The sequence below is a fragment of the Rousettus aegyptiacus genome, unplaced genomic scaffold (genome assembly GCF_014176215.1).
Source record: "Rousettus aegyptiacus isolate mRouAeg1 unplaced genomic scaffold, mRouAeg1.p scaffold_m13_p_2, whole genome shotgun sequence".
NCBI lineage: Eukaryota > Metazoa > Chordata > Mammalia > Chiroptera > Pteropodidae > Rousettus > Rousettus aegyptiacus.
The window spans coordinates 128,245,586-128,259,558 of NW_023416295.1; the positions used below are offsets into that span (position 1 = coordinate 128,245,586).

Genomic DNA, 13,973 nt, shown 5'->3' on the forward strand with positions numbered 1-13,973 from the left:
CAGAGGAGGCTGAAAGAGAGAGATAAGAGAGGCAAAAAAGAGAGAAGAAAGGGAGGACAAGAGATGGGAACAGTGACGGGAGGCAGGAAAAGGAGATCGATGGGAGGAGACGGGATAGAGAGACTAAGAGGCACACATGGTGAAACTCATAAAGATGTGATGGTATGAGACCCTCGGAGACGGAGAGAGGGAAGGAAGGAGGGAAGGAGGGAGAGAGGGCCGCTGATGGCAGATATAGTTCCAGAAAAACTCAGACCCCAAAAAAAATCTGGAGTCAGAGAGACAGACGGATAGAATCACAGACAGACATATTTGCCTGAGATGAAGGTGAAGGAGGCAAAGAAGGAACAAAGAAAACAGGGATGCAGTGAGGAGGGGGGAGGGAGCTAGACAAAGAGAGGAGAAGGAGGCAAGTGCAGAGCAGGAGGAGGGAGCGCGGCCGGGGAGGGGGATATATATTTTCTTTATGATCCTCTTCAATCTCACTCGGCTCGCTGCTGTGGCTGTTCTCCTCTCAGGTGCTGCTCTGTGGCGGATGTGCCCAGAAAGCTGATAGGGTGAAGCTGCTGCCATAGCGGCCCCCACACTCTCTCCCAGTGCCAACCTGGGGGATCTTCAGAGACTACTACATGGATATGAAAACCCAGCCTGCCTCCCCTACGCTGTCCCCAAAAATGCTGAAATCAAAAGAGGCCTGAATCTCAGCCCTAAATTTTTCAGAGCTAATGCAGCCTGGCACAACAGATTCAGGGAGGAGTGGGGCAAAGAAGAAAAAAGAATAAAGGTAGACAGGCGAGCAAGGGAGCAAGGGAAGCAAGTTCTGGAAGAAGTGGGGGGGGGGGACAGACTTTGGTTAGGGATCACCTGAAGAAGAGTAAGAAGAGGTAAGGACTAGGAAGATGTCTGTGTGTGAGAGCTAAATAAGCAGCATGCAGAATATAAGCAAAATAAGACACTAGTGACTATTACTTTGGGGGCAGACACCTTCTGAGAAGTCACGATCAATGCCTTCAAAGAACTTTCCACTAATAGGCCCCTACAAAAATACACACCAACCTACAAAAAGGGAAACTGAGGGATAGAATAGAGATCCTGAGGTCAGTGTATGTGTGTGAATCTAGATTTTAAGGGACCAGTGATAGAGTAAGCGGCTAGTTTCTGAAGATCTAAGATAGTATGGCAAGCTGGACCCTGCCTTTTTTCCCCAAGGTTACCTTGAGGCTGAGCGAGCAGCTCAGATTTGTAAAGACTAGCTCCCCTGGCAACCCTCAAGGCCAAGGAAGACCCTAAGAACGTTAACTGAAGCAATCTACACAGGAATTGTTCTCCCCTCTCCCTTCCCTGCCAGGCACATTTAAGGTCCCAGAGGCCAGATGTTATTGTTGGAACCGAAGGTGTCTCTTGGGAAGCAAGAAGAACCTTATCACAGCTGATTTGGGCCTCTCAGAGTTAAATTCAGAGGCTGCAGGGCAACAACTGAGGTCCTTTATCTCTTCCTACACCCATCACAAAGGGGTTTGGGTGGGTGGCCACCAGAGGATCAGAGAGACTTCACAAACAGGGTAAAGGAGGGCCCAATTCCCTGGGGCCCTGGCAACAGCTAGATAGGTCAGTATATCTGGAATAGGGACCAAGGTTGGGCAGTCCAGGCTCCAAACCAGCTGAAGAATTCCCAAGACAGTTCTAATTCATTGGTGGGGTCACGCAAAACTGGTTAACTAGGAAGCTCTGCAGTACCAAAAGGGGCCGCTAGGAAGTGCTCGCCAATAGCCAGGCTCCAGAGAGTCAATAGTCGTCTGACGTGAAGGAGACCGAAGACCGGAAGGCAATCGATCAGAGTCGCCCTGGCAACCGAGCTGAGCCCGAGACAGACAGCCCGTCGATAATGAAATCATCGTTAAATGACTTCAAGCCCTAATTAATAATCCAGGCCAACCGAGGCCATGCCTGACTGGGGTCGTGGGGGAGGGGATGTCATTGTTGGAGGAGCATTGGAACCTTTTGGACAATTAATCAATTAATCCACTCACTCAATAATTGGCTCCTTTGTCCTCTACCGTGCCCCCTCCACCACCCCATCCACATCTGACTGTGGGGAGGGTAAGAAGAGACGTGGGGCTAATCGTTTCCGAGGGCCACGGTGACTCCCTCTCTTTTTTTAGCCACGCATCTGTTTTCTAGACAAACTAACAAAGCCTACCCCAAGGCTGGACTTTCCTGTGTTCTTCTACGAGACCCACCCAAGGGTGAATATTTCAGGACTTGGACCCTAGCTGTCCAGACACCTCTCCACACCCTCCTACCCCCTAACCCACCTCCTCCCATCTCAACACCATCACTACCACCACAACCCCCCACACACACACAGGCAGACACATCACTGACTCACAGCCCACCCTGACTGAGGAAAGAGCACTGAACAACAGTCCCAGCCACACCAGCACACCACTACACATGTGACCTTGGGCAGGTTATGACCTCTCCAAGGCCTCAGTGTCCTTCCTGGTCTGCAGCCTGAGGAGGTCCAAAGGATGTCCAAGATTCCTTCCCATCCCCTCACCTTTTATTCTAATAATTGGACCTGAATGTCTCTCAGTACTCTCTACTCAGTTTCTTTACCTCAGGGAGGTAAAAAGGGGATTGGAAGGAGTGCCAGGTACTGATATATCAAGTGCCCCATTCCCAAGAAACTCACCTTGAAACCCTAAAAAAGGGGAGATATCAGAAGGGTGTATGGAGGGATGCTTCCCCCAGCCCCACCCCCACTGGCCCAGTCATGCTGGCCCTTGCCACCCACCTTGCTTATTGCTCTCCACAACCCCCAGCAGGAAATGAAAAAGGTACAGGAAATTGCACTTTAAATCCCCTAGCTCCTGGCTCCCTCCACCAAATCAGGGAGCTGGGGAAAGACTAACCTCATGGACCAGGGTTTCTCTGTTTGTAATTACCAAGCCACTTAGGAGGAGAGGGAGCTCCCTGCAAAACAAGTCCCTCCCTCCAAAACAGCTAAGTGGGTTATCAAAAACAGTGGTGTTGGAGGAGAGCATTTGGGTTTGGTGAGAAGGAACCAGGGGTTTGGGGGGAAAATAAAGAGCCACTGGGACACCTGACCTAGACAGGTGATAGCCCCCTTTCTGGGAGAGCTGATTTATAGCGCCACCTGTAGCCTGGAGAAAAGATGTGTAGCCAAAGGCTGAGATGGGGTGGGAGGATGGAGAGGAAACTCTCCAGAGAAGCCCTGCAAAGATCAAGAAGAAAAACCTACCAGGTCCATCCCACCCCCATGAATACTTAGGAGTTTAATAACGTTCAGAATGTCCAGGGTTTACGTGTAATTAAATCCAGGAGCTAGGTAATTATTTTTCTTCTCCATGTGCTACCCTTTACCTTTTTCCTCCCCTACATACGCACATCTTTTATGAAAGACGTTGAACCATATCCTGGACTTCAGAAAATACCTCCACTAAAGAGGTGGGCTTAACTTCAGCAAAAGGAATTTAGAATACACTTTGGAAAGGATTTCCTTAGAGTTAGAACTGGTAAATGCTAGAACAAATAAGAAGAGAAGTGCACGCGCGCGCGCACACACACACACACACACACACACACACACACAGAAATAGGAAAGCCCTATTGACTATTCCTTGATTGTTGCTTTTCACGTGGGATTGATCTCCAAATGATGTCGCCCACATTATGAGACAAAATATAGTCTCTCTGAACATTAGGAAAATAATTGCCCTCTAACCCTTAGTTCCAGGAGGGAGATGACTATTTCCCTCCCCAGGTCATGGCAAATGTGCTACAGAAAGATCACATAGCTTGTCAGTAAGAGCCCCACATGCAGATGCCTAGCCTGGAGTCATATGCCCCAAGCCCTCCCTCTCCTGTTTTATCTCAACCTCTCTGCACCTCTCAGTGTCTGTTCTTTGGACTCACCCTGTGAACCAAATCCTGGGGAGGGGGAGAAGGGGGAAAGGGTCCAAAGAGAAAAGACAGAACCCTGCTCTCCACGATGTGAGAAGAGACACCTACCAAACAAAAAATCCAGGAAGAGCCAAAAAATGCATGTAAGTTAAAACATTGTAGCCTAATCCTTCAAGTGCTGAGGGACATATGGGAAGGAGAGTGGGAATAGAGGCTAAGAGTATAAAGCAAGACTGGAGGAAAGTAAATGTCAGTTTTAGACGATGGAGGATGGATCCAAAGGGCTTGGGAGCCAGGAGGTTGATGTGCTCAGCAGGTATGGAGAGAATAAGCTGAGAAGATACCACAGATGAGGATGATTTAAAATGCCTAATACATAGAAATTTATAAGTCTTTACAACTGTACACAGTTCTTTTGCATAAATCTCATTTTATTCTCAATAACAAGTCACAGAAGCTGGTATTGGTATTGCCATTTTGCAGATAATGAAACTAAGGCACAGAGAGGTTAAGTAACTTGCTTCAGGTCACAGAGCTGATAAGTGGCAGAACGAGGAATCAAATTACTGCATTCTGGTGCTGACTCCTACAGGTTCTGCCCTGGGAAGCAACCAGGCTTGGGGCCTAGTTGTGTGAGGGAGAGATCACTCTCCAGAGGGCAAAAGACCTGCCTTCTGGTGCCTTTTTCAGGATGTTCTGCCCAGAACTCCAGCAAGTGAGCCCAGGCTTCATATGTAAAATGGGAAAGTGATATCTTACCCTGTGAAGACAGGCTAAAACAAATAATTTATTGAAAAATTTTTAAGCTTTAAAATGCAATAATTCAACCCGTGAAAGGGGTAAATAAAGGGGAAAGCCAGGATAAAGGTTTCAAAGGCTTCGGTCTTCCCATTACTGGTCCCCATCCCAATACCTGTCTTCCCCTCTTTGCTGACCCCCGAGAGGCCTTTTTCTCACATTTCAGTCTGAACAGCTTTCTTCACTCAGCCATGGCTCACTAGCCCTTGAAGTCCAGGATCATTCATCCTCACACTCTATGTGAGCACATCAAGGCCAGGGAAGTCAGCCTAGCTTTCCAGCATCTTGCCCACCCAGCCCAGAATCACAATGGAACTACAATGTGGGACATTTTATATTGCTGTCCCACATCCCCACCACCACTGCCACCCCATTACACCCCACCCCTGGAGGGGTAGCCCTCTACGACATCACAGCCCAAGCTCTCTGCCTACTCCCTCCAGGAAACCTGACCTCCCAAACGTCGCCCCCTCCAGCCCTCTGCCTCCCGAACACACATTCCCCGATGCGTATACACGCACACCTACACATTTCTTCCTCATCTGCCTCCAAGGTTCATATTCCCTACCCCAAGATAACGCAGTTACTGAGAGCTCTCTTAGTTTTACTGCTCCTAACTAAATGAATAGCATTCTCTTTGTCTTCCAGGAAGCCTATGGACTTCCTCTGTCTTCCTCTATTTTCCCTCCTTTGATCATTTCCAGTCGCCCATTATTAGAGTCATAGCCTTGGTCCAGTTGCTCTTGACCACCTCAACTCACAAGCATTTGCTGAAGGAGTGCCCAGTGCTGTGCCTCTGGGTCTTGGATAACAGCCTCATCTTACTATCAGTCTAAAAACTCCCGCAGGGCAGGGCAGGGCAGGGCCTGTTCTCCCTCTGGATCTCCCCTCACTCTACCAGTAGAGTGTGTAACTCATTGATTCTACTTTCCAGCAGAGAGGAGAGAACTGAGAGAGAAACCCAAGCAGGGTTAGAATTCTGAGGCCACACTTCACCCTGTAAGATTTAGTGTCAAGAAGACAGGCAGCTGGAGAGAATTGATCTCCACTGCAGTACTGCGTTCCTTTAGGAATTCAGGGCCCCTTGAGGGGAGTGGGCGAACATAAGCTTGGAGGCCAGAGGACGAAGCTGGTTTGAGGCTCAAGGGGCGGGAGTACTAGGGGAGCTGGACTTCCAGACTCACTGCAGCCTCCTAGTGGACACAGTCCTATGACTGCATCTACGGAGGGTGAGACTGCTGCTGCGGGCCTAAAGCAGGTTGGACTTTGGGCATGCTTCCACACTCCCTGGGTGTGAATGTGCTCAGTCCACAAGGTTCCGGTGTTCTGTGGTTCAAGTCCATCTCCATCCTCCCTTCTTGTCCACACTCACAGGCATTTCCTGTGCTCAAAGCTGAGAGTATTAGATTGAACCATATGAAACTCCTGATATTCAATTGGTTTGGGCCTATAAAGTTTATAACTTGGTTCTCCTCCCCTCAAAAAAATTTTTTTAATTCCAAGCTGATGACACAGGAAGGCAGATTGCGGAAGGGCGAATAATAATAATATGAACTAATATATGTTGAGTACATACCACGTGCCAAGTATGTCGTTACATTGGTAATCACGGCGCTAATTCTCACAAGTTCCTTCAAGCACCTAAAATTATTTCCCACATTTTACAAGTAAGCCCAGGTTAGAAGCTACATGGTGAGGAGCAGGGCCTGTCAGAGAAAGAACCCCGGCAGAAGCAGAGCGAGAGGGAGACCGGGGAGGGGGGGGGGGCCTGCGCCAGCCGCAGGCAGCCCGCAGGAGAGCTGAAGGAGAGCATGGAGGGCGAGGCCAGGCGCGTGGAGACGGAGCTGAACGGCCGCCACGCCGAGGAGTCTATGATGCTAAGGGGACCGTGATGGCTGCGGCACAGAAGGAAAAGCTAAAGTCCAGGGGAAAGTGTGAAAAGCGGGAGGGCGGGAGGAGCGACCCTGTGCAAGAGATATGTAGACTGCGGCAAAAAGAGGAAGCGAGGGTTAGAGGCAGAGCGCGGAGAGGGAGAGCTGGAGTCCGCCGCAGCGCGAGAGGGAGTAAGGGGAGGGGAGAGCGGAGGAGGGAGCGAGAGCGACCCGAAAAAAGAGAGCCAGACGCTCACTCCGGCCGTCTGGTGTGTGGGGGAGAGACCTTCATCTCAAGGACACTGAGAAAGGCAGATGGATGGTGGAAAACAGCGGAGCGGCGACCCCAGCGAGGCGGGATCCGGCCCAGCCGCGCCGCCCGCGGTTGCGCTGCCCTCGCCCCGGACGCCCCCGTTCGGCGCCCCGCAGCCCCCGAGCGCGCCCCCGCCCTCCCCGGCCCAGCCCAGCCCGGCGCTCGCATGAAATTGGCTGCAGCTGTAATGAGTCCGCGCCGCGCGGAGGATGCTGAGGGCCCGCCAGGGAGCCGTGCGCGCCTCGTTTAGCTTGTTTATTGTTCAGGCCTAATTAAAACGTTCCACCGCGCTGCGTTTACATCCGCCCCCTGCTAATGAATTCTCGGCCGCCGGGCGATTTCGGAAACTGCCGCGGGCCGGAAGGGGGGCGGGAGGTGGCGGGACTAGGGAAGCAGTGAAGGAGGGGGCATCCCCCCCCCCGCACACACACGGGCGCGCGCGCGCGCAGACCTTTACACGGGCGGAGGAGCAATTAGATATCCGGCGATTGGCGCCGAGGTCCGAGTGGTGACCCGCAGCCCCATCGCCCCAAAACATGGCAAGCGTTTGGAGGTGATAGAAGGCAAGGCCGCAGGGCTCTTAAGGAGGCGCGGAAAGAAGATCATGAGCAAGGATAAGTGTCCTGTGCCTACTAGGCCTGTGTGTATGTGCGTGTGAGTGCACCTGCACCTGGGACCGCGTCCCCAAACGGCCTGTGTGCGCAGGACTCTATGTCTGTCTGTTGGTGGGTCCCTCTGGCTGCTCATGCCTCTTTCTCCCCCGCAGGGGGAGTCTGCGGGTGACTTACAGTGTTCTGGTCTCTCTGGGCGCAGCAGTTTGCCGTTTTGCTGTTTGCCTTCTTGTCACGACCTCAGCGAGGGCAGATGGAGCCAGTGGAGGGGGAGAGACAGACGGTGATGCTTGGGCAGCCAGGACTCCCCGCCGGCCCCATTCTTCCTTCAGACAAGCGACACACACATACGCAACACACACTCATGCACACACACTCTGCCCTCCACCGCATGTAGCCAGATAGACAAAAAGCAATGGAGATAACATTCACCCATGACCACATAGAAACATAAATGAACAAATGCGCTTATAGTGACATGCCAGTCACACACACAGATGGAAAGACAAGAGCCTGGGGTGCAAAGCCACATGGCACAAAGCCACCTGGATGTACATGCTTCTCCCCACCCACACATACACAGAAGTCATGCAAACTAGGATACACACTTCTCCAGACAATTGTGCATGCACGCATGCATCACTGCCTGACACTTGTCAGTGTACCCTCCAGCAGGCCCCAATTCCTCTGGTAGCAAATTCAAATCGCCCAGCGCGGCCTTCAGAATTTGTCTTCCATTCCGCTTCATGATGGTTCCCCAATCGGCTCTTCATTCCAGGCCAGCAAAGCTGGCTGGATTGTGGTTTGTTCATCCTGCTTCAGAACTGTCAGAGAGATATTTTCCCTCTTCTTTGACTCTGTTCCATGCTGTGTTGCATTTCTCCTTCCATACCCTACTTATAACTCCCCTCCTCCAGGCAGCCTTCCCTGATGAACTAACTGGCTCTGATTCTGAGTTTGCCCTAGTCATTTGCACTTGTTGATCTGTGTTGTGGTGAGCGGTACCAGGTTAGTTTGCATGTTATCTTGGTGGGGAGGAGGACTGTAAACTCCCCAAGGGCAGGACCACATGGCCAAGTATTTCTGTCAAATGCCAGGCCTCACCCCTTGAGGCAAGGCTGTGAATGCTCCTGGGAGCATTACTACCTGGTTTTAACAGGTGGAAAAATGAAACCAGGCCTCGAGCAGTCACTAGAAAGTTCTCCTTCTGTTACATTGTGAAACTATCTCATTCAAAATAACCTTTCAGAGCCACTTTGGAGGGCTACACCTTCCGAGGTGTCCTCTCACCTTCACATTGTTCCTAACTGGAAACACTGCTTCCGAGCTGGGTCCTCACCTTATTCTCCAGGAGAAAATTTGGCTGTTTTCAAAAATTAGATCCACCCTAAAGGATGAAAATGTGCCTCTAGTGATGATGCTCAGAGCTTTGCTACCTTCTCTAATGGCAATCCCCAGAGAGGAATGCCAGGAATGCCCTGGCTATAGCAGCATCACCTGAAAGTGCTACTTTGAAGAAGATGGCATGCATTGGAATGGGTTTTTTGTATTAAAAAAAAAAAAAAAAAAGATTGCCCTAAAAATTCATTTGTTGACTGCCTCCCCAACTCACCGCAGGGTAGTTTCATCCCAGCCCAACCTCTCTGAGGAGATGAGTGCCCTGCCTGCTTCCCCCCACCACCACCTCTTCCCCTTAGTCTTAACAGCCAGATTTCCCTCCATGTCCTTCTGTCCCTCCTGCAGATGGAGGCTCCCACCCTCTCCCTGTCTTTCATTTACAAATAAGCCTCCATCATATTTATTTTTCCACCTCTGTCTTTCTCTGTCTTCTGTTGATTTCTCTTCTCCCTTTTTCGATATCAGTTTCTCCCCCTCTGATTTTTGTTGGGGCGCTGCCATTTCTTTTCCTATCTCAGTCTTTCTCTAATTTCCATTTTTTTTTCTATTCTCTCCTGCCCTCCACCTCCATTGCTCAGAGCAGTCACTGTACGGGGAGTGTGTATAGAAGTCTAGTTCAGTACCAAATGACTGACATTTTGGATGGAGCTTGGAATTGCTGTGTTCCTGCTCCCCCCTGCCCCAGCCCCCCCCCCCCACACACACACTTACGAGCCTCTCCTCCTACCCAAGTCCCTGGTCCTGAGAGGCCAGCAGAGCCCTTGACCCAGAGCCTCCATCCCACCCTCTACAATCTCTACCTGGCCCTTCTCACTGCCTTCTCCTACCCTCCAATCCTCTGGTTTCCATTTCCTCTCTTCCCTTCTCTGTCTCTCTCTCCCTCTGTCTCTGTGCACATTTGTCTCCGTATCTCTCCGTATCTCTCTGTATCTCTCAGCCCTGGCCCCGAGTTGCTTTGCCTTTGGTTCTGGGTTCAGGGCTTTTGGTTTCTTCCTGAGCCTGGTTCCAACTGACATCTGAGTCTGTATCTGTCTCTGCTATTTCTAGCCTCTGGCTCTGTTTTTGTATCTGCCTTCAATCTTTCTCTCTGCTTTCCAGATGCTCCTCTCTCTTTCCTCTCTCCTGCTTCTGAGTCTGTCTCTCTTCTGTCTCTCCCATTCCACTCTGTGAATGTCTCTGTTCACTCTGTGTCTCAGTCTCTTTTAATCTCCAGGGTGCTGCACCTCACTCTGCATTATTGGTCCTGCTCTGTCAGTCTTGGCTTGAATTTATTGGGTATTTCTGCCCCTGTATCTGTGTCTGTCTCCCCCCTTCACTGCCTCTTTGCACTGCCCTGCAGTTATGGGGGGTGGGCTGGCGCGGCGGGCTTCCAAGGGGGACCGGGCGGGTGGCCCTTTGTGTGGAAGATTGACGGCCACACCGCAGCGCAGCCTCCGCAGCGCTGATTAGGATGCAGCGCGGGGTCCGACTGCAGCATTCTCCTCACCAAACATTCTCCATGACTCCAAATGCTGGTCCCCTCTCTGCCTGCTATCAGTCTCAGGGTGGTGTGCTTTACCTTTCCCCCTGCCCCAATTTCTCCACTGGGAGCCACTAAATATTCTGGAAAGGCAGTCCAGGGCCTCCTCTCTTACCCAGGGATCCACATTTTGTGCATTGTAAGAAAAAACAATGAGGAGAGGTGGGAGGCTGACTGGTGGTGCTTTGCTGGTGGCAGGAGGGTAGGAGGCATGTGAAGAACAGAAATGTCCCTGGGAGCTTTGTCCCAGCATCCCTGATGAAGAATTGCCAAGCAGCTCCTTGCACCCCTCAGACAGGCACCTGAGGAGCAACAAGTCCAGGGATGAGAAGTGGCAGGTTTTAAAATACAGAAAGGGGAACAGAAATATGCATGCCCCTCTATTCCCCTCATAGCACCTATAACCCTTCCTTGTACATAGGAAGCTCCCAATTAAATTATTGGCTCGTATTTCATCATTTCTCCAATAATTAGTGCTTAAGTCAGAAACTCAATTCTTTTAAATATGCCTCCTCATCCCCCCTCCCCCACTTATCCACCCACAGCAATCCAGTATCTGCCCTCTGAACAGTTTCCCCTGCCAAGCCTTCCAAGCACCCCAGTGATTAATACATCCCAGCTCCAAATCTCAGTCATTCCAACCACTCCACCTCCATCATCTATCTACCTGGTGACCCTCCCTCCTCCTGTCCCTCCTTTGCCCACCCCAATGCAGCCTGGCCATCTGGGTTCCTCCCCAAAGACAGTCAGTTACTAATAAGCACTGAGAACTAGAAGGGGGGGGGGAGGTGCCAAGAGAAGCCTGGTGGGTGGGAGGGGATTCCAGAGCTAGCAAATAACGAGCCTTGTCAGCATCTGTCATATATGCCATCTCCCTCCATCATCCCTGTCTCTTGCCTCCTGGCTTCTGCCAATCCATCTCCCTGCTGACGTTGACGGACTGAGCTCAGGTGCAAATTCATGGAAGTCGTGTAATGCCTGGTCTGCTTCAGACCCATTTTCTCCAGGAGTGTCACTAGACCCTGATGTCTTTCTTTGAAACTCCGGGCAACCCTAGGAAGCTGGGGCTGTAGATGGAACCCAAGGAGGAAGAGAAATTGCCCTCTCTGCTCAATATCTTAGACTCAGCACCTTGTCTCCACCACACATCTTCAAAAGTAAAACTCAAAACTTCAGGCAATGGTATGAAGGATTAAATCTCAAGAAGACCATCCTAGCCTTAAAGAGGTTGTGAATGCCTCCAGAAACTAGAGAATTGTTGGGGGAAAAAAGATGCGGTTTGACAACCAAAGATCACTTCTTGTAATATACCAAATTTCCACCAGAGGGCGAAGGACGCAGACTTGGGTGGAACCTTCTCTGCAGTGACCTGCGAAGGACTCGGCGACCACAGGAGGGCGGCAGAGAACGGTGCTCCCTGCAGAACCCAGACCTCGGCCCTGGGTACTGTCAAAGATGGGGCTGTGCTACACAAGCTAGAGGAGTGTTGCTTTAGCAAGAAACCGTGAATTTCTGAATTCAATAAATACTTCTTGCAGCTCTCTCCGTTTGGGCATCCCTTCTCAGGCTCTTAGGACCCTGAAGTACCGTCATCCACTTCCATTCTGGTCCCTCGGCACTGGGGCTGCTGGCACAGAAAGGCCCTGTGGCTTTTCCTTCACAGCTGTACAGCAAATGACACTCAAGCTCAAAGAAAGAGGTGACGTTTCATAGGGTCCTAACTAATAACTGGAGCCAGAACTAGAACCCAAGTTTTCTCCATTCTTAATACAGAATTCTTCCCATTGTCCTGGCTGATATTCCTGAAAGAAAAGCATACTTTACAAGCCCCAATGGAAATCCAGCTCACAACCCTTGGTTTAAAAAAATCAATGTCGAGTCTATGGCCATGCCACCCTGAACAAGCCTGAGCCCATCTGATCTCAGAAGCTAAAGCAGGGTCAGGCCTGGTTAATACTTGGATGGGAGACCACCTAGGAAGACCAGGTACTGTAGGTGTAAAAAATAAAAAAAAAAATAAGGGATTGTAAGCTGACAAGGTCCTTGCAATCTGTGAGGTCGACCAAGGGTTGCTTCTCACAAAAAAATAAAGAAATATAAACAAACAAACAAACAAATAAATAATGTCAAAGCTGTACCTTTTCCCATGTTTACATATATAACTGGTGCATATAAAACTGTTGACCACAGAGCAGACAAATAACCTCCTCTTCATTAGGTACACACACCTGTCTACCCCTCAGAGTCCCACAGCCCCTGTCCCTCTCTTCTTCCTGAACTGCAAGAGGAATGTCTCTTCATTTATAATCTGCATTTTCACTGTATTTTCAGAGGCTCCTCAAAGCTACATACAAACACTTTCCCAGTTTTAACCTTGGTCCCTCCTACCACAGCACAGCCCTGTACAAATGGAGAAGAAGGGCTGCCCAAGAATCCTCTCTCCCAGGCCCGTCACTGCTCCTTGCCTCTCCTCATCCCTCTGCTGACCCACCTATTTCTCCTCCAGATCCTTCTTGCTACTATTGGCCCTCCATGACCCCAGTCCTCTGTCTAGCCCTCACTTCTCCCTCTCTCCTTGGAGCTAAAGAGCTAACAGAGGTGAGGGTAACTGAGGGGATGTGTGTGTAAACTCGTGGGCTGATAGGCTGTGTACACATACACGCGTGCCACACACCGCCCCTTCTAAATAGCCCACACACACATGTACTCCATGCCGTGCCCCTGTCCAGGACTCCTTTATAAAACAGGAGGAAAAAAATATCATCTCAACCTCTCAAAAACCTTATTCCAATTTTTATCCTCTTGGGGAAAACTGAAAAGACAAGACCTCCCCCCCCCCCCGTTTTTTTCTTTCCCCATCTGCCTCCCGCCCACTCTGGCTTTTGAGATTTCCCCCTAGATCTCTGGGTACAGCCCCCAACACACACACCTTCCCCAGTATCAAGAAAGCACCAGATGCAGCCTCCTCCCTGCAAAGGACTGAGACAAACGCCAATCACACTGGTGCCTCTCACGGTGCCCATTCTGCTATGAATTCCCAAGGTCAAAACCATTCTGATGTTATTAAAAACATAAATGTTGCATACCAGGCAGCGGGGGGAAAAATTATAAGGCAGCCAGATGAGAGGGAGACGGAGGGACCGGTAATTGTCTTCGTCTTCCCAGAGTCAAGCTCCATGGGGCTGGAGCTGCACACAGAACATTGCTTTTTAATTTAACTCAGTAAGGTCAGTGGCAGTAAATGAGGCAGGGGAGGAATGGTACCTCTGAGGGAGGGTGCCGGGGCATAGCCCCCACCCTGAGCCTGCAGAACCAGGGCTTCTGGCCAAGATCTCCAGGCAGTGCCTGGAGAAGTAGAGGGAAAACGGCAGGGGAGATTCAATGACTCTCAGCCCACCAAGGAAGGGGACTGGCCTCAGGGGATGGAGGAGGAGATATCATTGGGAGGGCTTCTGAGGAACTGGTATCTGGGTGCAGAGAAAGAAAAAGTCTTCGAAGGGACTCTAGGACCAGAAGACTCAGGTTGATGGAGACAA

General features: G+C 50.6%; 1 pseudogene; it reads left to right on the forward strand.

Moving 5' to 3' along the window:
- The first annotated feature begins 12,315 nt into the window (after window positions 1-12,315).
- LOC118613877 lies at window positions 12,316-12,435 on the forward strand (annotated as a pseudogene).
- Window positions 12,436-13,973: the final 1,538 nt, after the last annotated feature.